The sequence below is a fragment of the Bacillus rossius genome, chromosome 6 (assembly GCF_032445375.1).
Source record: "Bacillus rossius redtenbacheri isolate Brsri chromosome 6, Brsri_v3, whole genome shotgun sequence".
In the NCBI taxonomy this organism is placed as follows: Eukaryota; Metazoa; Arthropoda; class Insecta; order Phasmatodea; family Bacillidae; genus Bacillus; species Bacillus rossius.
In genome coordinates this window covers 29,774,600-29,794,383 of record NC_086334.1, presented here as the reverse complement: position 1 = coordinate 29,794,383, position 19,784 = coordinate 29,774,600, and the positions used below count along the sequence as shown (strand labels likewise).

At 37.0% G+C, this 19,784-nt stretch overlaps 1 protein-coding gene across 1 annotated transcript in view; it reads left to right on the top strand.

Moving 5' to 3' along the window:
• Window positions 1-19,784, top strand: part of LOC134533414 (TWiK family of potassium channels protein 12-like) — a 321,365-nt gene that overhangs the window by 99,060 nt on the left and 202,521 nt on the right. The window contains exon 2 of the mRNA XM_063370936.1: window positions 3,578-3,639. The gene's annotated coding sequence lies outside the window, so the exon portion shown is untranslated. The remainder of the gene's footprint in view (window positions 1-3,577; window positions 3,640-19,784) is intronic.

The following is a 19,784-nucleotide window of genomic DNA, read 5'->3' as shown; positions in this document are numbered from 1 at the left end:
GATTGCCTCCCGCTCGGACGACGGCCGTCCTCAGAGCCCTGGGAAGTACACTCGTCGCAGGTCGCGCCACGGCTCGTTACCGCCTGTCACACCCGCCACGGCCCCTCACCACTCCCTACCCCCTCCCCCTCTGCAACGTGTCCTCCAGCCCCTTCCCCGCTCCGAACCGAGATTGAATTGCGCCCAGGGTCGCGAGCGGGCAGAACAGCCGGAGGTTCGCCTTGCGCGACCCGAACTTCCACGAATGCTCGCTCGTGCTGAGTCGGCGCCGCCTGTTGTTATTGGTGAATACGAGCGGGAAATAACCCAGTTCAGGGGAAACGCTCAAGACAAGTCATAGAACTGTGTAGTGAATATAGGTTTTTTAAAAAAATTAAACTATTTCTGTTTGTTGCAACACGCAAAAGAAGCGTATGCTAAAATTTTGTTACATTTGATTTTATAACTATGTTAGTTTAGCCTAGAACTGACCTAACCTTACGCGCAAGCATTCCAAAAAAATTTTAACTGATTCCTATAACCAATTTAAGACACACATAAATATATTTCAATGAATTCAAGGCCTTAAATATATAAAATTCCATGGGTTTTTTACGCGTTGTTACCCCCTTTTCTTTCAATTATATCAGCTTACGAAAGCAATGAATTTTGATGTGGTTGTATTTTTTTTTAATTACACATTATCCGGACACTTGTTTTTCTTTTATAAATTCTTTCTTAGTTATTTGCAATACAAATTTTTCCAAAAGTCTAACTTCAAAAGTAGTAAACAACCGTGGAAAGCACTATAGACCACAAGACGTTAATTTTTTTCTTTTGCGAGATGAATCTCCACCCGAAGTTTGTGGGTATAATCCTGACTCACTCTGTTTACACGTGGGTCGTGGGTGGGGGCTACAAAAAACATCTATTGACCCATAACGGATAAACACAAACAAAGAAAATGTTTCTCTGCATGCAAAAATAAATAGATGTCCGAAGTTGAGGTGCATGAAGCCGACGAAGAGAGACCTGGCTTCTGCAGACAGTAAACATAGTGTAACATATCACGTTAATCAAATGCCTAGTTGGTGAGTATTTTTTTGTTTTCTTCCTTCTTTAGTTAAAAAAGTTCTCCTGAAAGCCGGGTTGGGGGAGATTGTATCCATCCACCACGTGCGTCCCTGGTTACAAACACCCAATGTGTAGTTAAACATGAAAGCGGACCTAGCGTCTATTTTCCCCCGGCCCCCGCATGTTAGAGACTTTTCTGCTCCGACCAACTCGTCGTCAGACCATTCTTCACTTTTCTCCTGTATTGTCCTACATTGAATGTGTGCAAATTGCTACCCGCATATCTGTGCCCAGGGTTTTTATTTTTTTTTTCTATGCAAGCTTTATCTGGGCCAAAATTAAAATAGTTTCAATCTACAGTTAAGATAGGGGAGTTAGTCGTGACTTAAATCGCTGCCATGACTAACCAATATGGCTAATACCCAGCATGACAAGGCGTATGTGCTTCGGCCTGAGACGCACCTAGATCCCTCCCTAACCCGGAACCCAGAAAAAAAAGTGAGTCCTAGGACTTGCCGCAGTGGTTCGCCTTCAGCCTCCGTCGACGAGACGTGCAACGGATCCTCCAAGGCCCGATTATCTCGTTTTCATCTCTCCCTACCCCCTACCCCTACCCCCCCCCCAACCCAACCCTTGCTAACCGAACGGCGTTCTTCCGGATAGCCTGACAGCAAACCGAATAACTCCCTTCTTCCCTTCCCCTCATCAACCATTTCCTCGACCAGTGGACACGGCGTCACACAAAGGACCATCTTCCGCGTGTATACGTGGTCCTCGCGTCCATGCGAGATTCACACCCACCTCACATCTCGCGCCTCTTCGAGTGGACTTGCGCTCCAGCGACATCATCCGGTCTGATGCTGGGATCGCAGGACCACGATGCGCATTCAACCACTTGTTCCAAAATGGTTTCCACACAACATTTCTGTAGCCTGTGTTTGAGGATATAGTGCAGCCGCATGGGAAATTCACGAACAAAAAAGAAATACGTATTTTATTTTCGCTATAAATTTCTACGTACGTTTGTATTCTGTCCCTGATCCACAAGTCTGGAGTGGAACACATTCAAACCGGTGCATAAATGGCCAGCTCAGTGAGGAATTAAGAGAAAATACCAGAACAACAAGCGCTTCAAAATGTATATCTATTTATAAAGTTCTGAAATATATATAAAAAATAAGATGTATTAATAAATACGTGGAGTTAGGAATTGTCAGGTGACTGCATGTTGTGGCGTAGTTGAAGTCACTTTTTAACCTCGTCATCCCCATATTGTTTCGCCCTAAACATTGCATAAATGGTACTTGATAACGCCAGTTGATGGTAAGTATGATTTAGAATCTACGTTTTTGAAACCAATCACTTCCATACAAATAGTAATAAAAAAACTGTATCCACAATGCAAACACTACACATCAGCCAATGTTTTTGCGTCCAAAAAATATGGTGCAACAATAAGTCGAAGAAAATAAAAAGACCACACACTTACTATGTCATCATGCAGAAGTGGCCACCCCCGGAATAAACATTTACTCCTAGGCATACACACGTTCATTAGCAATGGAACTGGAAATTAGAATGCGATATTTGTCAAGAAGAAATATTTGCAATGCACAGTCGTGCATAACCTGGATTGGAACATAACGTATTTTAAGCAGTAGAACAATGCAAAATATCGGGTTTTTGGCAAAATGCGTTTTTTACTCGCGCCTCCCAAAAAATAAATATAAAATGTTTCTGGACATAACAAACGCACAAAAAATATACCATAACCATCAATGTATAAATATATATATATATATATTTAAATGATGTGTTTGAGAGAAAAAGTTATAAATTCAAATTTAACATTCATTCGAAAAAAGAAACAATGTCCGTGAACAACTATCGAAGATCTTCACATTTAAATCTACTAAACGTTACCTTAAAATACATATTTATATATATACATATATCTAATCAGAAAGATTCTCTCGACAACGAATTTTGTTGCGCTGACTTCACAGGTGTGCCTAACGTAATTGGTTAGAAAATTCATTTATACGCGTCGTACCTTTTGCGCTATTGTGATTACATATTGACTCGCAAACCGGCTGGTATACTTTCGCGAATTTGTCTAATCTTTTTTTTTTGATCCGTGCTGAAATGACGTAAATTTTTTCTAAGTGGTGACTACTCCTATCGCAAAGCATGCTTTAAAGGCATTTTCGCCTGAAAAATGATGGTTTTTATTGACAAGCTTTTTTCTAGATCATTGCCGAAATGAATTATAATGTTAACATTGGTAATGAATTACATGAAATGTGATGACAATTACACACACTTAAGAATAATAGATTATTGGGAATTCTTACATATTTTATAGGCTAAGTGAAACAGTTAAAAAAAGTTTACCCGTACTTAACGGCGTTAATGATTAAATGAGATTCGCATAGCGCATAACCATGAATTTATTTTTTTTTAGTTAGAGAACAAAGTAGTATATTTTGTTTCAGGAGTCTCACATTTTGTAATTTGTTGACAGGTACGTGTGTGAACTGACGTGCCAGTATTCTGAAGTCGTAGAGCCTGGTAGCAGTGACACGGGTGAGTTCGTTTCAGTGTTCAAATTAGCTAAAATTTTTGGTAAATCTTGAATGAAAGTTTTAAATCATTTTATATACATATTAAATATCATAAAGTTTGCTGATACAGACAAGGCTTTCTTGTAGTTTTTGATTGATAATTTTGTGCAAGATATCAGCTATTTTTAATGACGCCAATCCACACCAGTGTCAGAAATGTTAAAAAAAAAATTGCAAGAACTGTTTGCAGGTTAAAAATAATTTTAATTTATTGTACTTAGTAATTTTTGTTAAGTACTTAGTTGCTAGTAAATTGTGCTTGTATGAACCGCCGGAGATTTTGATTCAAAAACTGTTCTTTTTAAACAAAAAAATATTTTAAGCAAGTAACTGCCACCAGAAAAAATTGAATTATTTACCTTTTTTCATTGCCCCCTCAATTTGAAAACGGTACTCAAAAATACAGTGATACGAGGACATAATGCTAATGGTGTCAGGAGCGTTCAAGTCGAAATACAATTTAATTAGGTTAGGTACCTACAGTTATATTTTTTTTGGAAAACGGAAGCTTTTTATGTAGAAAATATGACCGAGACACAAAAAAAAATTAAATGTGAATAAACATTCAAGCGTAGTCACCTTGTATCCAAAACGTCAGCTATATCACAAATATTTTGATAATGTAGATATTTCAGTTGCACGTTACTAGAGTTAGACTAAACCAAATACTATATAGCTCAATCCCGGACACTCAGCCTGTTTAGCATGGAGAAACATGGAAAACCATGGACACTAGCCATGCCTTGCGAGAGTTGTCTGAAACTTCGTTTAGAAAAGTGAAGGGAAAATAACATGATAATATGGTTATTTATGACTAGGAGAAATATTATTCTTAAATCGTATGTAGGAATTTTAACAATTTGTTATTTGTTTGTAACCAAACTATTCATAACGTCTTTGAAAAAATGCTTAATTGAAGAATAATACCTGAAAAATAAACCCATATATTTCAGATAGTTTTGTATAGCTCCTGTTAATGATTTACTGTTTATATCTTCAGCAGTCGTTTCAAATTCTTTGATACTTTTACACGGAAACATTACACAGTGTAATTATGTTTAAAAATATCTACTTACACGTCAGTTTTCTGGAACGAATAGAGCGATTTCGCATTCTTTTGCAATAATTGTAATTGATACCATCTGCAACAGAAGCAATTGCCTTATTTGACCAGACGCGTTTGCTTCCACACTGGATGGCTGCGATTCGTGTCCCAATAGTAAACATGAACCTTAAAGAATCTCAACCAATAACGAAACACAGACGATGCTACAGTGTTTTAACTCTCAGTTAGTTTCGAAATGTTTAAGCAAAAAAAAATAATGCATGTCTAGAGACCGGAAAAATTCGCGGATTCAATGACCTCTAGGATAGCCTCTATTACACCTCTGCATTTCTCAAGCAAACACGCATGTACATTGGGTGCTAACTTGTGAGGAGTCTCCACTAGGCAGCTTGTGATTCGATGCTTCTTCGATCGATAGTCTCTCATTGGCCCAGAGAGCTTCAGTTAAACTGCGAGCCAATAGCAGAACCAGCAGAATTGTGCACATGTTTAAATTTCAGCCTATCACGAAATTAATCCACGCATTTTTCCGATCTCTATGCATGTCTCTTGTGATCAGTGGTCGATAGCAAGGTCACGTGATTGGGTAAACATTTTTCTTCTTCTAATTTCTCATAAATCATTCAGGGTAGTCAAGAGCACTATGGTCCAATAATCAACTTGGAGCGTATGCATTAATGAAGCAAGTCTATTTTAGTCTTAAATTAACATGCGAAAATTTCGTGAATCCAATAATACCTTGTTACTTAATGGAAATGCATGTATTAAAAGCATTTGATTGATTATGTCGAGATGGCCCAAATACGTTCGTGTAGGCTCGTGGTTGTAACAGTTTCAAATCACATAGTTAAATGGGGCTGTTTATAGATAAAGAAACCTCGTGCGTTACATAAATAACACGTTTCGAAGGGAGCGGGAAAAAATCTCGGGTTCAAATACTCAACAGGATGGACTCCAAAGTCGTGTGTGCGCTTGGGCCGATGTCATCTGTCCATTGACTGCTAAGTTTGCTGGACTCTAAATTGGGTTTATTATGATCCGTCACTTTTTTACTGTAGCATGTTTAATGTTTCCCCACCAGTGGTTTCCGAATTATTATGAGGGTCAATCGTAGATGCGACACACATGAGGGACTTAAAAGCCCTTAAATTTTTGCTTGTCAAGAAATTAACCCTGAAATTTCCTGCATCTGACAATACGGTAATGCATGTAACCAAATTTGTCTCAAAGCTTTTGTATTTTTAATAATTGCTAAGCAGATGGTATCACAAGCAATATAAAAATATTTATCGCCGTTAATGCAAGTTTTAAATAGAATGACGGTAGCTTATAATTTAAGCTATATCTCACGAATTTACTCTGCAATTTCCACACAAGTATTATCGGTGGCGGCATTACAAAAATAGCATAACACTTGAAAGTAACTGAAAACTCTAACAGTGAATCTTTGAAAGAAAATATTAAAATAGTGCACCCATGTCAAAAATAAAATTCTAAGCTCAACTACTAATAGCATGGAGAATAAATACAGTAGAATTGTTTTTTTTTTGTATGTACCAAGTCTTCAACCGCGATCATGTGACTGCGATCATTGAAATTGATAGCGTAGTAAAAAGATTGGGTTACCATAATCAAACAAAGCTCTCGCTCGCTCCAAGCAGACTAAAAGCAAAATTGCTATGAGATAGTTCAATTTAAATTATTAAGTACCCTAATAAGAGAGGGCATCAATATTTTCCAATTCAAATTTTAATCATCCTCTTGCTTACTAGTAGTTCGATTTGTTACACCAATCAAAATATATGTACGTTTTTTAAAACTGCATTAAATCAATATATGTCTTCATAATACTAATTAAATTAAACGCTTCAAATAGAATAACATTGGGCATAATCCTATTTGAATGTTGTGTATTGAGTGGAGTAATTTATTAATATATGCATTGCGTAGTATAAATTGTATTAAATGTACAATTTTTTTAAATAAATTAAAAATTTTATTATTTTCGATTTTGTAATTAGTCTGGTGATTTAAATCGACCAATCAGTAGTCGAGGTGAACCTAATATTACAGACACCAACACACCTACCGTGGCGCGTACACTGTAATTATTTTTTTTTGTAAATGGAACAGAAATGTTCATGTAAAATTTCAGATACATGTAAATTTTTTACGTTTACATGAAAACAACTGTGTCACTTCAAAATAGTGTTCACCATAATACTGAGTTTGGATTCTTATCCGGGCATGTATGCTTTGTATGCTCGCCAGTACTTAAAGTATAATAAACCAAATTAATATCCAAGTACCTACTCATTATTCGATTATCTTTTCCATAGTTTAAAAATATGCTTAATTAAAAAATCAATAAAAATAAAAAGTTATGTGCCAATATTCGTAATAAATACTCAGTATTATCTTGAAAAACGTATTAAATAGGTATGTGCAAACATAACTATAGTCATGTGTTGAACGGTTATGATATATTTATCGAAATATTACAAACTATTTCTTGGCAACTGATTTCCAAAGGAATCTTTTTAAAGGCACGGGGAATTTTTTTTTTTCCTCCTGTGTACTAATGGAATCTTACGCCAGCCAGTTCCGGTGAAACGTCGCCCCTGGAGACACGGTGACGGTCAAGAGGAGCTGCAGTGCAGCCAACTCCACAAAGAAGTCCCGCGAGGGAGCGAGTGTCGGTTTAAACGGAATTTCATCCGCCCGTCCCGGCCCCGAGCGACTAGGGCGAGCCTGTGAAGGGGAAGGGTGCGGCAGGCGAGGGTTGGCAAGCGTGAGAGACCTGGAGGGAGCTCGGGACCCAGCTCTCGTCCGGAGGACGTCTCTTAACGCGCGAGGGAGGGAGAGGGGGAAGAAAAGAAATGCCCCGTCGGGATTCCGCGCGGACGAACCGGGAGGCCGTCGCGCACAAAGAGTAAAAGCGGGGCGAGGAATGCGGGAACCCGGGATTCCTCCGGCGACTAATTAGACAAGCCGCAGGGGCAAACAGTTCTGGTCTCGCCTCGTCTTCAACCTAGCTGCGTCCGTCCCCCTCCTCCTCGGTCGGACAAAGTCCTGCAGAGCAAACGCTTTCGTCCCTCGCGGTATTCTTTCCCTGGGAGAGTGGCGGTCCTTTACAGTGAAACACACCGAACATTTGCTAATAATTCCTGGAGACCGAGAAAACGCGAGGTTTCCATGGCCTCTAGGACAGACTCCCACAATACCCCCCCCCCCCCCCCCCCCGCTCTGGGGCAAATGCCAACTGTTCATTGGCCACTGACTCGTGGTAAACGATTTTTTTTAGGTTTAAAGTCTTCTATATAAACTGTGAGCCAATAACAGAAACAACGTGAAGTTTTGAATTCTGGCATAACGCGAGATGAATACGCGAATTTTTTCCTGTCTCTAATAATTACGAATCCGTTTGTTCGTTCATAACTTTTTTTTCTTCACGTTTCCATTGGTGAATATACCACTGGGTTTTTTTTCCACCCCTTGCAGTAATGGTTCGTCATCAAAATCTCTTTCAGACCAAAGTTTTAGATGCTTTTTAAAATATTTACAATTAACTTTTATAGATCGTGTAGTTTACATAATACGGAAGTTATGATATTTTTGTCCTTTAAACCCTTTTTATTTCAACCTTAGCTGCAATGGTTGATTATATCAAAAACTGATTCTTACAAAAAGTTTTAGAAAATATTAATAAGATTTAAAAACATTCTGTATGGATTTGTTAGTGTACTTAATAAGGGAGTAAATTTTTGTTCTTCAAACCCTATTATTTTCCACCCCTTGCCTTAATTGTTGGTTGCATAAAACCTTCGTACGAAAGTTGTGTATAATATTTTAAGTTTTCGCAATTAATTACCGATTAAATAGAAAACATACGTAGTACGGAAATTATGATTTTTTTTTATTTCTACCCCGGTTTCACTCACCCCCTTGGAGGAATTGTACATTTTATTAAAGACGAAGTTTAAAATAACGTTTATAAGATTTACAAACAAATTGAAAAGATTCGATGGTGTAGGTACCTACGAAGAGCATTATGAATATTTTTGTTTACCAACCCTTGCTTTTTTCCAACCCTTGAAGTTATGGTCGATCGTATCAAAAATTTATTTAACAAAAAATGAGGGTGCAAACATAAAACACTCAAAATGTCCGCACCAAGTACACTATTAAATCCGTTCTTATTAATTTAAAACCTTAAAATATTATTTACGATTTACATCTTAAATAATTTTTTATACGGCCAATCTTTGCTGCGAGGGGTGGAAAAAGACATGGGTTTAAAGACAAAAATTACACAACTCCCTTAGTTGGCACACTATCACATCCGTTCGAATTGTTTTTAAACCTTATAATTATTATCTAAATGTTTTGTCCGGAACAATTTTTGATTCAACCAACCATTGCTGCGAAGGGTGGAATAAACAGAGTTTAAAGGACAACAATTTCATAACTCCCTTCCTAGGTGAACTATAAAATCTTTAACAATTAGATGTAAATATTTTAAAAATGATTTAAAGGTTTAGTCTGAAATAATGTTTGATTGGACGAAAAATTTCTGCTAGGGATTTGATAAACCAGGAGTTGAAATAAAAAAAAAATAATCTTAATTATTCTAAACTTTGTAAATACTGTCTAAAACGTTTGTCCAAAGCATATAACCAGCCATTAGTGCAAAAGGTGGAAATAAGTTTTGGAAGACAAAAAGAAAAACACAACGTTTTTAGGAGGTATACTAATAAATCCTTTATAATTTAATGTAAAAATTCTTAACAATATCCAAAACCTTTGGCAGAAAATATTTTTTGATGAGACAAGCTTTTACCGTAAAACAGAGGTTAAAATGTAAATCTTCTTTACTATAAAAGTTGTTCGAATTTATTTCAAACCATTTTAATATCTTCTTAAATTTTACTCCAAAGCAAAAATTTTTACAACCACGTATTAGTGCAGGGCATAAGAAATAGTTGTCCGAGATTCTAAAAAAAAAAAATCAATACTAGCTTAGTATGCATAATATGAAATTCGTTCTAAGCTATTCAATGAGTTCAAAACATTCGAAACATTTTCGCTTCTTGGAATGCGAGAATATGTTTAATAGATCATCTTTAATTATTGGAAAACTTATATGACATTATGTACAGTAAATTCCTAAAATTTTCCAGAATTTTATAAAAGTTTCCAGAACATTTCCAAAATAAATAGGGACTTCGTAATCTTCTTACGCATAAAGGTTGTGACGAAAGGGACTTTTTTTGTAAGTACTGAATGTATTCACCTTCTGTTTACGCACGAAAAACAAATAAATATATATAAATAATTTATTCTTCTATGTGGGATCTTTACAAACAATATATTTGGCGTTTGGAAAACATTGATTTGAAGCCATTCAATGTGGCCACACTACTTTAACTTAAAACCTTCCAACTGAAAGTTTTACGAACCATTTAAGGCATTTACACACTTTGCAGATATATAACTATAAGGTCACCACTAATAACTACATTACCATTATTTAAAAACAAAATAGCCTACGTTTTTAACCCCACAAACTCGACTGCCGTGAACGTAGTGTAAGTGCTCTTAGAAAAATAACCTCGCACAAAATTTTAATGATTCTGCTATGATAATTATCTAAGCTCGTGTAATTTACTGTTAGTTTTAGTTCTGAGTTACTGCATACAACCCTCATATCTAAAAGTCTTGTTTGAAGCGAAGTAAAATAAAGAGAAATTCAGTTGCATCACCTAATAACTGTCCGCGAAATAAACGGTCCAAGCTGACCGGACCTTCCGTTAATGACGTCGCTACATGAATCACACACGTCTCTGATGATCAGTCTGCCAGCAACAACATTACCGGCATCTGGTTGGCTCCCAAAGCGCCGATCATGAATAATTGCAAACACATAACGGACCACGCCAGTAATTGCCCATGTAGGTGAGTAATGGACAATGTTATGAGACCGTGAGTACGCCAACCGATAACATTTCCGCTAAGTATTTCACGTTGGGAATGAGTGACAGTGGATATTAAGTTCTCCGCAAACAAACAATCCCACTTAACTAAAATGTATTAATTGTTCCTCACTACTAAAAAAAAATGTTACCTTCGATATAAACGTTAGTTTTCCTGTTTTACAAAAACATATGTTTTTCATGTAAAATTAAGCAGCATAATTTAATTTTCTGAACGTTTCATCGTAATAGTAAATATATGATGCTAAGGTTGTTCAGTGAATAATAAATAACTGAGTAATGTGCACATATTTAATAGTTATAAGGTCTACGACATGTCTTATAAAAATAATTATACTAAAAAATTGATTTACGTACACTGAAACATGATAAAAAACACTCGAATTTGCGGTAGTATGAACTGATTTGCTTAAAGGTAATTTGCCCAAGCTCGTACATTTTTTACTATTTAGAGGCATGTTGTTTCAATAAGATTTAGTATTTATCAATATCACGTAATATTTACGTATGTCTGTGAATTATTGTCTATTATTTAATATTAGCACTTCACAGAGATTTGTAGTTTTACATAAAAGTTTAATATGACAAAAGGTTGATCATAGCGAATAAAAAAATGCAGTTCCAGTTCTGATTGTACAAATTCTAGAGTGCGTCTGTAAACCCGAGTACACAGCTCACAGGATGTCACGTATGATTTATTTTGATGTTTGGTTCATCGATGTCCTTGCTTAAAAAAACAGTAAGGGTGGTTTTATTTTTTACTTCTTACGCAATTATGCATGCAGGCGCGAGCAGATTGTTGTGGGCTCGGTACCGTACTTAGATAACCGACTCAGCGCTCACAAACCGAGTCATATGCAGAGCTGGGATCAAAGTCACAACCCTTGTAGCGTTAGTGGGCATCTAAGCGATCTTGGATAATAAATAATATTTGTCACTGCTTTACCAACATATGTTTACACTCAAAAACAGCTACGCCAACACAGTCTTCCAGGATTAAATTCCGAAGAATAGCAAGAGTAAAATGTTTGCTTTTTTTCCCTATAAAATATAATTTTTGAAGTAAACACACATGTTTCCTTTCGCGAAATATTTTGTTTGTCAACAAAATTTAACTAGTACAAAAATATTTTCGTTCCCTTAATAAAATAATGTCGTTGACATACGTAAAACACGTATTAATTTTTCGTTTTCGATAGACATAGTTTGACCAAATTATTGGTTTGAATCAAGCCACACAATTTTTTTTACAAACAAACACAGCTTATTTTGGTGATGCAACAGAAAAAAATATTATCGCCTAAGCGAGCTCAACCTGCGAGGTAACCTAACAGTGGTTGCCTAGAGGCAACATTACAACCAATTTTATTTTTATTTTAAATCAAAAAAATTTCATAACTTAGTGGGTTATATTATGAAAATAATAATTTAGTTTTTTTATCCATAATAAATCTTCTTTAAATCGTGTGTGCAGTAGATGATAGTGAGATAATTTTATTTAAAAACAACACTGGGAAAAACAGCACAGACGATGAGAACTAAGCCAGCAGTTTGAATATTGATGTAAAATTTCATTTGTCTGTTTTTAACCTAAAAATACACGATAGTTGTAAAACACATGGGGAATATTACTAGCTGTTGTTAGCAAATTTATGATATACCGGTGATTATGTTGTTGGTAGGTGAGCTAGTGTCCAGCAACACGCTGTGTAAGTCTTAGTAACCCTCTTAATAGTGTTTTGGTGATAACTTATTTTTATTTATAACTAACTATCTGAAGTACCCAGCGTAGATCGGGCTAAACACATCATAATATAAGGAACACCACTACCAAGTTTCAAGTCTGTAGGGCATACACTTGAAAAAGGGGAATTTTTAATTTTAAAGTCCCATGGATTGCACAGTCTCGGTGAATTAAGGCTACGCATCTACAAACCCGGGATGACAATCTTTAGCTTCATTTTATGTGAAGACCGGTAACCTCTATGCAAGACGTGACGGACGCGCAAAACGATAGCGCGTTACAAAATCAAGGCAACGCCATCTATTGACGAATATCTAAACTTAACTGTTATTAGCGTTTTTAGTTCGCTAGCAGCCGCGAGCTTCACTAAGCGGATAGGTTTCGCCAAAGATAAGGACAGGAATTGGCCAAACCTTACTATATTATCATGTGGCGGACATAGAGAAATGACACAAACTCACTGTTCGTGTCTCTATAACCTACCTCCTATGATTTTATATTATAAAACTGAATTTACCTTTTTCTCACTCCCTTAGGAATGGAATTTCGTAATTTCATGTAGCGATGTTTCCGGCCCATAAACTATCTATATGCCAAAAATAATAATATTGATCCGTTGCTCCGTTGCTGCGTTAAAGAAGAACAAACAGTTAAACACACTTTCAAGTTTATAATATTAGTAGGTATTGTCCATTTTGTTATAATTTTTATGCAATATTTTCATACGTGTTTATGCAGCTGAAGCACTATGGCCATCGTCCAAATCTCGCGCACTCTAGACTCCAGGGTGTTTCTCGCTGAGGAAAGGTAACCTCAGCACTGGCAAAACACTAGAATACAATTCCAGAGGAGCCGGGTTAGAATCCCGCTACATCCGTCCTTGTTTCGAATCCCGCTGCGGTGATCCTGAGCTATCTTGAGTGTTTTCAAGAATCTGGGCCTAAAAAACCGTTCTGAGAACAGGCGTTTTAGTATCTTCACTCTTATGAAAAGACACAACTCGGATTTATTGAAATTTTTTTTTTTAAATCGCGAGTTTTTTTTTTTTTTTGCTTTCGAAGTTATGCACGCCGTATGTGTGACCGGGAAGGCGGGGGTCAGCCCTGCTGCGCGGCGAAGAAACCAGACGCGCTTCGAGCCCTCGGTTGTTTCCTCCGCTCAGCCCGTGGACCCGGTGAACCGAGCGTAGGGCTCGCGAACTGAACTGCGACCAGCGCCACCTCGCGGGCCAAAGTGCCGTTAAAGAGGAGACGAGTCGCGTTGCGCTTAATGAAATCCCCTCTGCCCCCCCCCCCCCCCACCCTTTTCCCTCCCTTTCTCTTTCCGTCTCTCTGTCTCTCTCTCCGGCAGTGCCCTCGCTCGACCAGCTAATAGGTCCCGTCCGTAACGAAGCGAGCTTTATCTGGGTTGCCCGGCGAGCGAAGTTTAGGAGGGAAAAAAAAAAACACACACACACGCGTTCGCGTCCCGCGCCCAACCCAGCCTCGCCACATATTAACACGGCGGGCTGCGGAAGGGACCTAGCGCGTCTGGCAGGGGTTTGTCGGTGTAAGTGGGGGAGGGGTGATGGGTAGACGGGAGGGGGGGAGGAGGGGAGGTCACCATGCATCCGAAATGTAATTCCGCGGCAACGAGGCCGGGCAGATGAGAACGGGCGCAGGGCGCGCGACGCTCCATTGCCGGCCTCGGCTCGCAAACACACACACACACACACACACACACTCCCCTGAAACGATGAATAAAAATGAAACGCTCTGGCTGCGCTTGGCGCGCTTCGTTTCACACGCCGCTCCCCGCATTTTCTACCCGTTTATTTATTTTTTTTTCTCTCTCTCTCTCTCTCTCTAGTCGCTATTGCTGTTGTTACCGCGGAGTTAGAGATTGTCAGCAGATGGCATTCTGTGACGTAGTTGGTCACTCTTCACATCACCGTCGCCATTTTGCAACAATTTAAACATTGCGGAGATGGTGCTAATACGCTTTTAGGATGCAAAAACAAAAAATTCCGCCCTATCGAAATTTACAGACAAAGGTTTATGGTGATGCGATGATTGAAACTTCAGTTCGAAAATGGTGCATCATGTCTGATGGCGAGCGAACGAATATTCGTTATGAAGAACAATCGGGAGGACCTTCAGAATTGAGGAGAAATCGCAACAAGATATAAGTTTCACTATGGATGGACTCAGTTCATTCTTTCCTGAACTGTTTTATAGAAGTGGCAACGAACTGAGAGAGGACGTAAGTGGCTGATTCTAACAACTTGGCGGTAACTGAGTACGCAGAAGGTATTCATTTTAAAAGCAGGTTATACGCCTTGACAAATGTTCAAATTTGTATGGCGACTACGCAGAAAAAAAAAAGCTTAGGCATCATATGTGTTGTAAAATAAGTTTTTACTATCTCAAATAAAAATATCTAGATAAACAATCGTTTTTTAATTTTTAGAATGACTCTCGTGCATATGTCAAATAAGGTTGACTTTAATAAGTGTCCAGATCTTTATTCAACGTCCTATTGAGCCACATAGTGTAATTTAAACTTTGAATTACTATTTAAAAATTTTGCTTAGCGTGGATCAAACCACTTCCAATAATTAACAAAATATATATAATATATATTATGTATAATATATATTATATATATTATATATATATCACAACTCGAAGAAGATGGGTGTGGTTACCGTGTAGAGAAGACAATTATTGTGCCTGCGAAGTTTGCAACCCGCAGTGCCCATTTTCTCGGCGGGCTGGTGCGAATACCAGGCGCCCGAAACGGCAGTTTTAGAACGTATATTACGTATATAGCCTGAGTCTTAATTCGGCCGACAAACTTCATCTGCAGATTCATCACGCCAAAATAAGCTGGAAACACAAACGACTTATGATCTAAAGTGCTTCTCAAGGCTGATATACGTATTTGAAGTTGGAGCCGAAAAACACTTTTACTCTAAATAATAAAGTTTCCAAAATGGAACGCTACGGGTCTGGATAATGTTTCAATAAACCCACATATACTGTGGCTGTTGCAAGTTATTTATGGGACGTGTCGTTTCCAGCAATTATTTCTAAGAAATAATTTTATGACAGTGACAAATTTTGTTGTTGTCGTAAAACTTTTCCAATTAAACATTTACTCAGACGCTCTGTGTTACATCTTAAATATTTCATCTGTTATTTGCCATAATTAAGTAATTCAACCCCAACAATAATGCGTACACCTAATAATGAAGAAATTTAGACCATAAATCGTATATTCATATGATTTCAACGTATTTTATCGTGAAGAACCTACAGCTAACATTATTTAGTAAAATCCTTAATCACTTTTTTAAGAACTGAAGAGACTCGATTAATTGAGTTAATGTGGACTGCTACAACGGATATAATAATAAAATCGTCTTGGTTTTCAGTTGGACCAGTGATAATATTTTTCATGGAGATGATTTCACAGCTTTTCGTCAGTATAAATTAATTCATGTCACTCCGCTGCAGTTAATGATATATTTTAGGTTAGTTTCTTTAAGGATTCGACAAAGGTTAGAACATGTTCTACGTCTTCAAGCAATGTTAAAACAGTCTCTGCCAGTAATGGCACTTAAGGTTGCATCATATAACACGGAAAATAGGTTAATCGAGAATCTACTGTATTCGTATTTTGAAAAATATAGGCTGCAATTACAACTTCTTAATTTACTGCAGCGTCAATATAGGACAAAATTGTCTTAAAAATAACTATAAAAATAAAAGCAACTTTTTTATGACGTAATTTCAATGATTAATTCGTAAGTAACATTATCTAAGACGGTCAGAAATGTTTTAGAGCTTGCGTGTTCTAGTGACAGGTTTAGTCTGGCTCACACTTCGATTGTAGTACAGACTAAGTCACCCACTGATGATAGATTGATACCATTCAGCTTATTAACATTAAAATTCTTATTTTGTATATAATCGATAGTTATAATATCTTATGATTTTTTTTTTCAATTTTACTATTTGTTTTTTTATTCCAATACCATAAAAATATTTTTGACAGTATATTACAGTTGTATACATTCTGAAAAAAATGTCAATTCTAAGCACCAATTATTATTGCACAGGGTAAACAATTTTTTTGCAGTCGGTCAAAATCAATAACAAGACATTTATTAACTTTATGCTATGGTTAAGTAGAGCCAACCTTTTTAATATTAAATTATAAAAAATGATGGCAAAAACGGCTGAAATCAAGATGGTTAGTTCCAGTTGTTTTTTTAAAGGGAGAATTGAATATTACCATATGATGCGCTTGATGAAATACAACAATAAAATTTATTTTCAAAATACTCATTACAATTTTTTCTTTGTAATTTTTAAAATTTATCATTATATTATAAAGTTGTGTATAAATCTGTTTTGTTCTTTGGGTATATTTGGCGACAAAGGACAGCGCTAATGGCAAATATGGTGCGTTAGAAGAGAGAGTAAGGCCGGTATTCCAAGACACGAAAGTATTTAAGGGTTTAGATGTTGAATATGCTACACCTGTACTCTAACCATATTCCCAGTGCACGATAGGACACGGCCATTACCTTATTTTCAGAAAACGGATTATGGTATCGTATCCGTTGCCGATCTGTTGACCGAATCCCGCGCATGCGCAGAGCCCACTACTTCGTTGATTTCGTCCAGACGGCTGAATCGCATCAGGCGACATTACCACGTATTGATTCAATTTCGTGAACATCGGGGGACGTACCAAGCGTGTTGGTGTGCCAAATGAAACTTTTACAATAGCGAAACTGTCCTGGAATACATTTTGTACACTTTAATGACACTTGAGATAATCAGAAAGGCGGTTCCGTTTTTTTTTTGCGCCAATCTATCTCCAGGAGTTTTGCGTTAAAAAAAAAACGATTGTATCGATGGATACGAAATGTCAGCAAGAAAGCGCTGGAACCAGTTTATAGCCTCGCGCAGGGCACCGTTTATTGGAACTGTTGCGGATTTGATTTCCTCGCGGGGAATCGTTTCGGAAACGTTCTGGATCGCGGCCCGCTATATCAAGGTTACGGTCGCGTCCCGCCACCTCGCCCGAACGCCTGGGAATACCGCCCTAAGTGCCCACTGAAAGGATCACTGCGACCGAGAGGACGACACGGCGAGGTCCCCGGGTCCCGGTGACGGACCAGGGTCCCCCCGGGAAGGCAGGGGCCGCCGCGCCCCGCGAGTTGTCTTGAGGACCGCGTCGTCGCCGCCATTCGCATGCGACCCGGGTCCTTCCAATCTCAGATAAGCACCGGGCGCCGTTCCGACGGAATTGAATTCTCCTCCTCGGCGACAGTGTTTATTTTCGACCCCACGCTCGACCATCTACTCACGCGGAGTGGTTTTTTAAGGCGCTTTTACTTCCTAGAAGCGCTGCAAGGTCGAGTTATCTTATGTAGGTACTTAGTACCCTCGCGTTCCACTACAACATATTTCCGGAGATTAGATCCTTCGATAGTATTTTGGAGAAAAATCAGAAGCGAAAGCTAGATTAAAACTTAATGACGGAAAAAACGAAGCCTTTATCATAGTATACAAAGGATCACATAATCCGAATGATAAAAATTATGTGTAAAAAACTGTGTAGTAGACATTAAGCAAATATGTAATTGTTTAATGGTTCTTATTTTTTATGTATTTATACATACTGTGTATATTATTTTTAATATATCTTACATAATACAGTATTGAAGATATAGATAGTAAAAAGTGTTGGGAATGGCATATTGATAGTTCAAGACACGTTAAAACTCTTTAAGTTTGGATGTTAAACTTTACTTCATAAAACTAATCATAATATTAAATAAAACAGATTACTTTTTTAATTATTGGATGAAAAGTATGTAAAAAAAATTGATGTACACAATTCTTCTTGGTCAAGATGACTCGGTAAATGTTGTGTTACACTCAATACGTAAATTACTGTAAATGACTGACGTAAATGACGGACGTAAATAACACCAAGTCTAATATAAAAGTTGAAGCCCCGTCTATAAATGTTCTCAAATAAATTTTAATGAAGAAAATTCTGGTTTTGAAAGTGTTTTCTCATTAAGTTATTTTTCTATATGGCGATTTATGAATTGTAATATGTGAAGAATATCTCCCGTGAAAAGTAGCGTCGGTCGGTAAAAAAATCATTAAAACTCAACATTACAATATCTCCATATGCAACGTCATAAAACTCTAATGGTTAACAAACGTTTTTGATAAGTTTTATGTTAAAAATTATTTTTTTTTATTGCCTTGTGCACAATAAATTGGTTACATATTAAGTATTTGCTGCTTGAGTGCTAGTATTTAGCTGCTGGTTTGCTATTTGTTATGTCTCGTATTGGTAAATGACACGATACCCTGCAAACACTGAATGCTACAAGACGTAATTAAAAAGTTTGTATTCTGGTTTAGATGAGTTACTTAGATTGAAATAGTTTTTATAGTGGTTTGCAAATGTACTATTTATATTGAAACAGTTTTTCACTGCGGTAATTATATTTATTGATTTGATTTGCTTACCTCTTTATAAACCCAGCACTACATACTAGAAATGTTTTCCTTACTTATTGAATGTTTTATGCTGCCCTTTAAAAAAATTTTTTATGGAAAAATACGTGTTATTTCAGTCGGCACTAAATATTTAAGATAATTTTGAGACGTTTGCCGTGCATTCACATTAATTTGAAATTTGGTGATTTTAATTTCAAGTAAATGTAACAACTAATTAGTCAATTGTTTACTTTTTTTCATAACATTATCACAAAATATCTTCTGCGTGATCACAACTTAGCGGAGGGGCATAAGGACCACACGTTAAATAGAAATTGTAAAGTATTTCAAGAAATTCTGTAAATGGATCAGTTAATGTTATGCATATCTTGCCTGCATGTATGTAAAAATCTATTATATTTAAAATAGACTATCATATAAAAATATTTCGACAACAGGTTTCTCCGTTACCGTTATGATTTGCAGAGATTGCAAACATATGTGTATAGGCCTAATTTTATTTTTAAGCGAGAAATATTCTGGAACAATTTTCTGTAGACAATCTTTGCCGAGTTTATTCCTTCATAAAGTTATATTATTTTCTTTCACAAGTACTGATATGTCATCAGCAAAGATTACTGTGCTACCTTGCGTAAAGTGAAAAGGCTGGTTATTAACATAATAAGGCTTGATAAAAAAAAGTGGGCCTATGTCATTACAATCCGAGAACTCTAATTCGAGTATCTTTCAATTTAGAAATTTGACAACAAAGTAAATACTCAGGTGTAA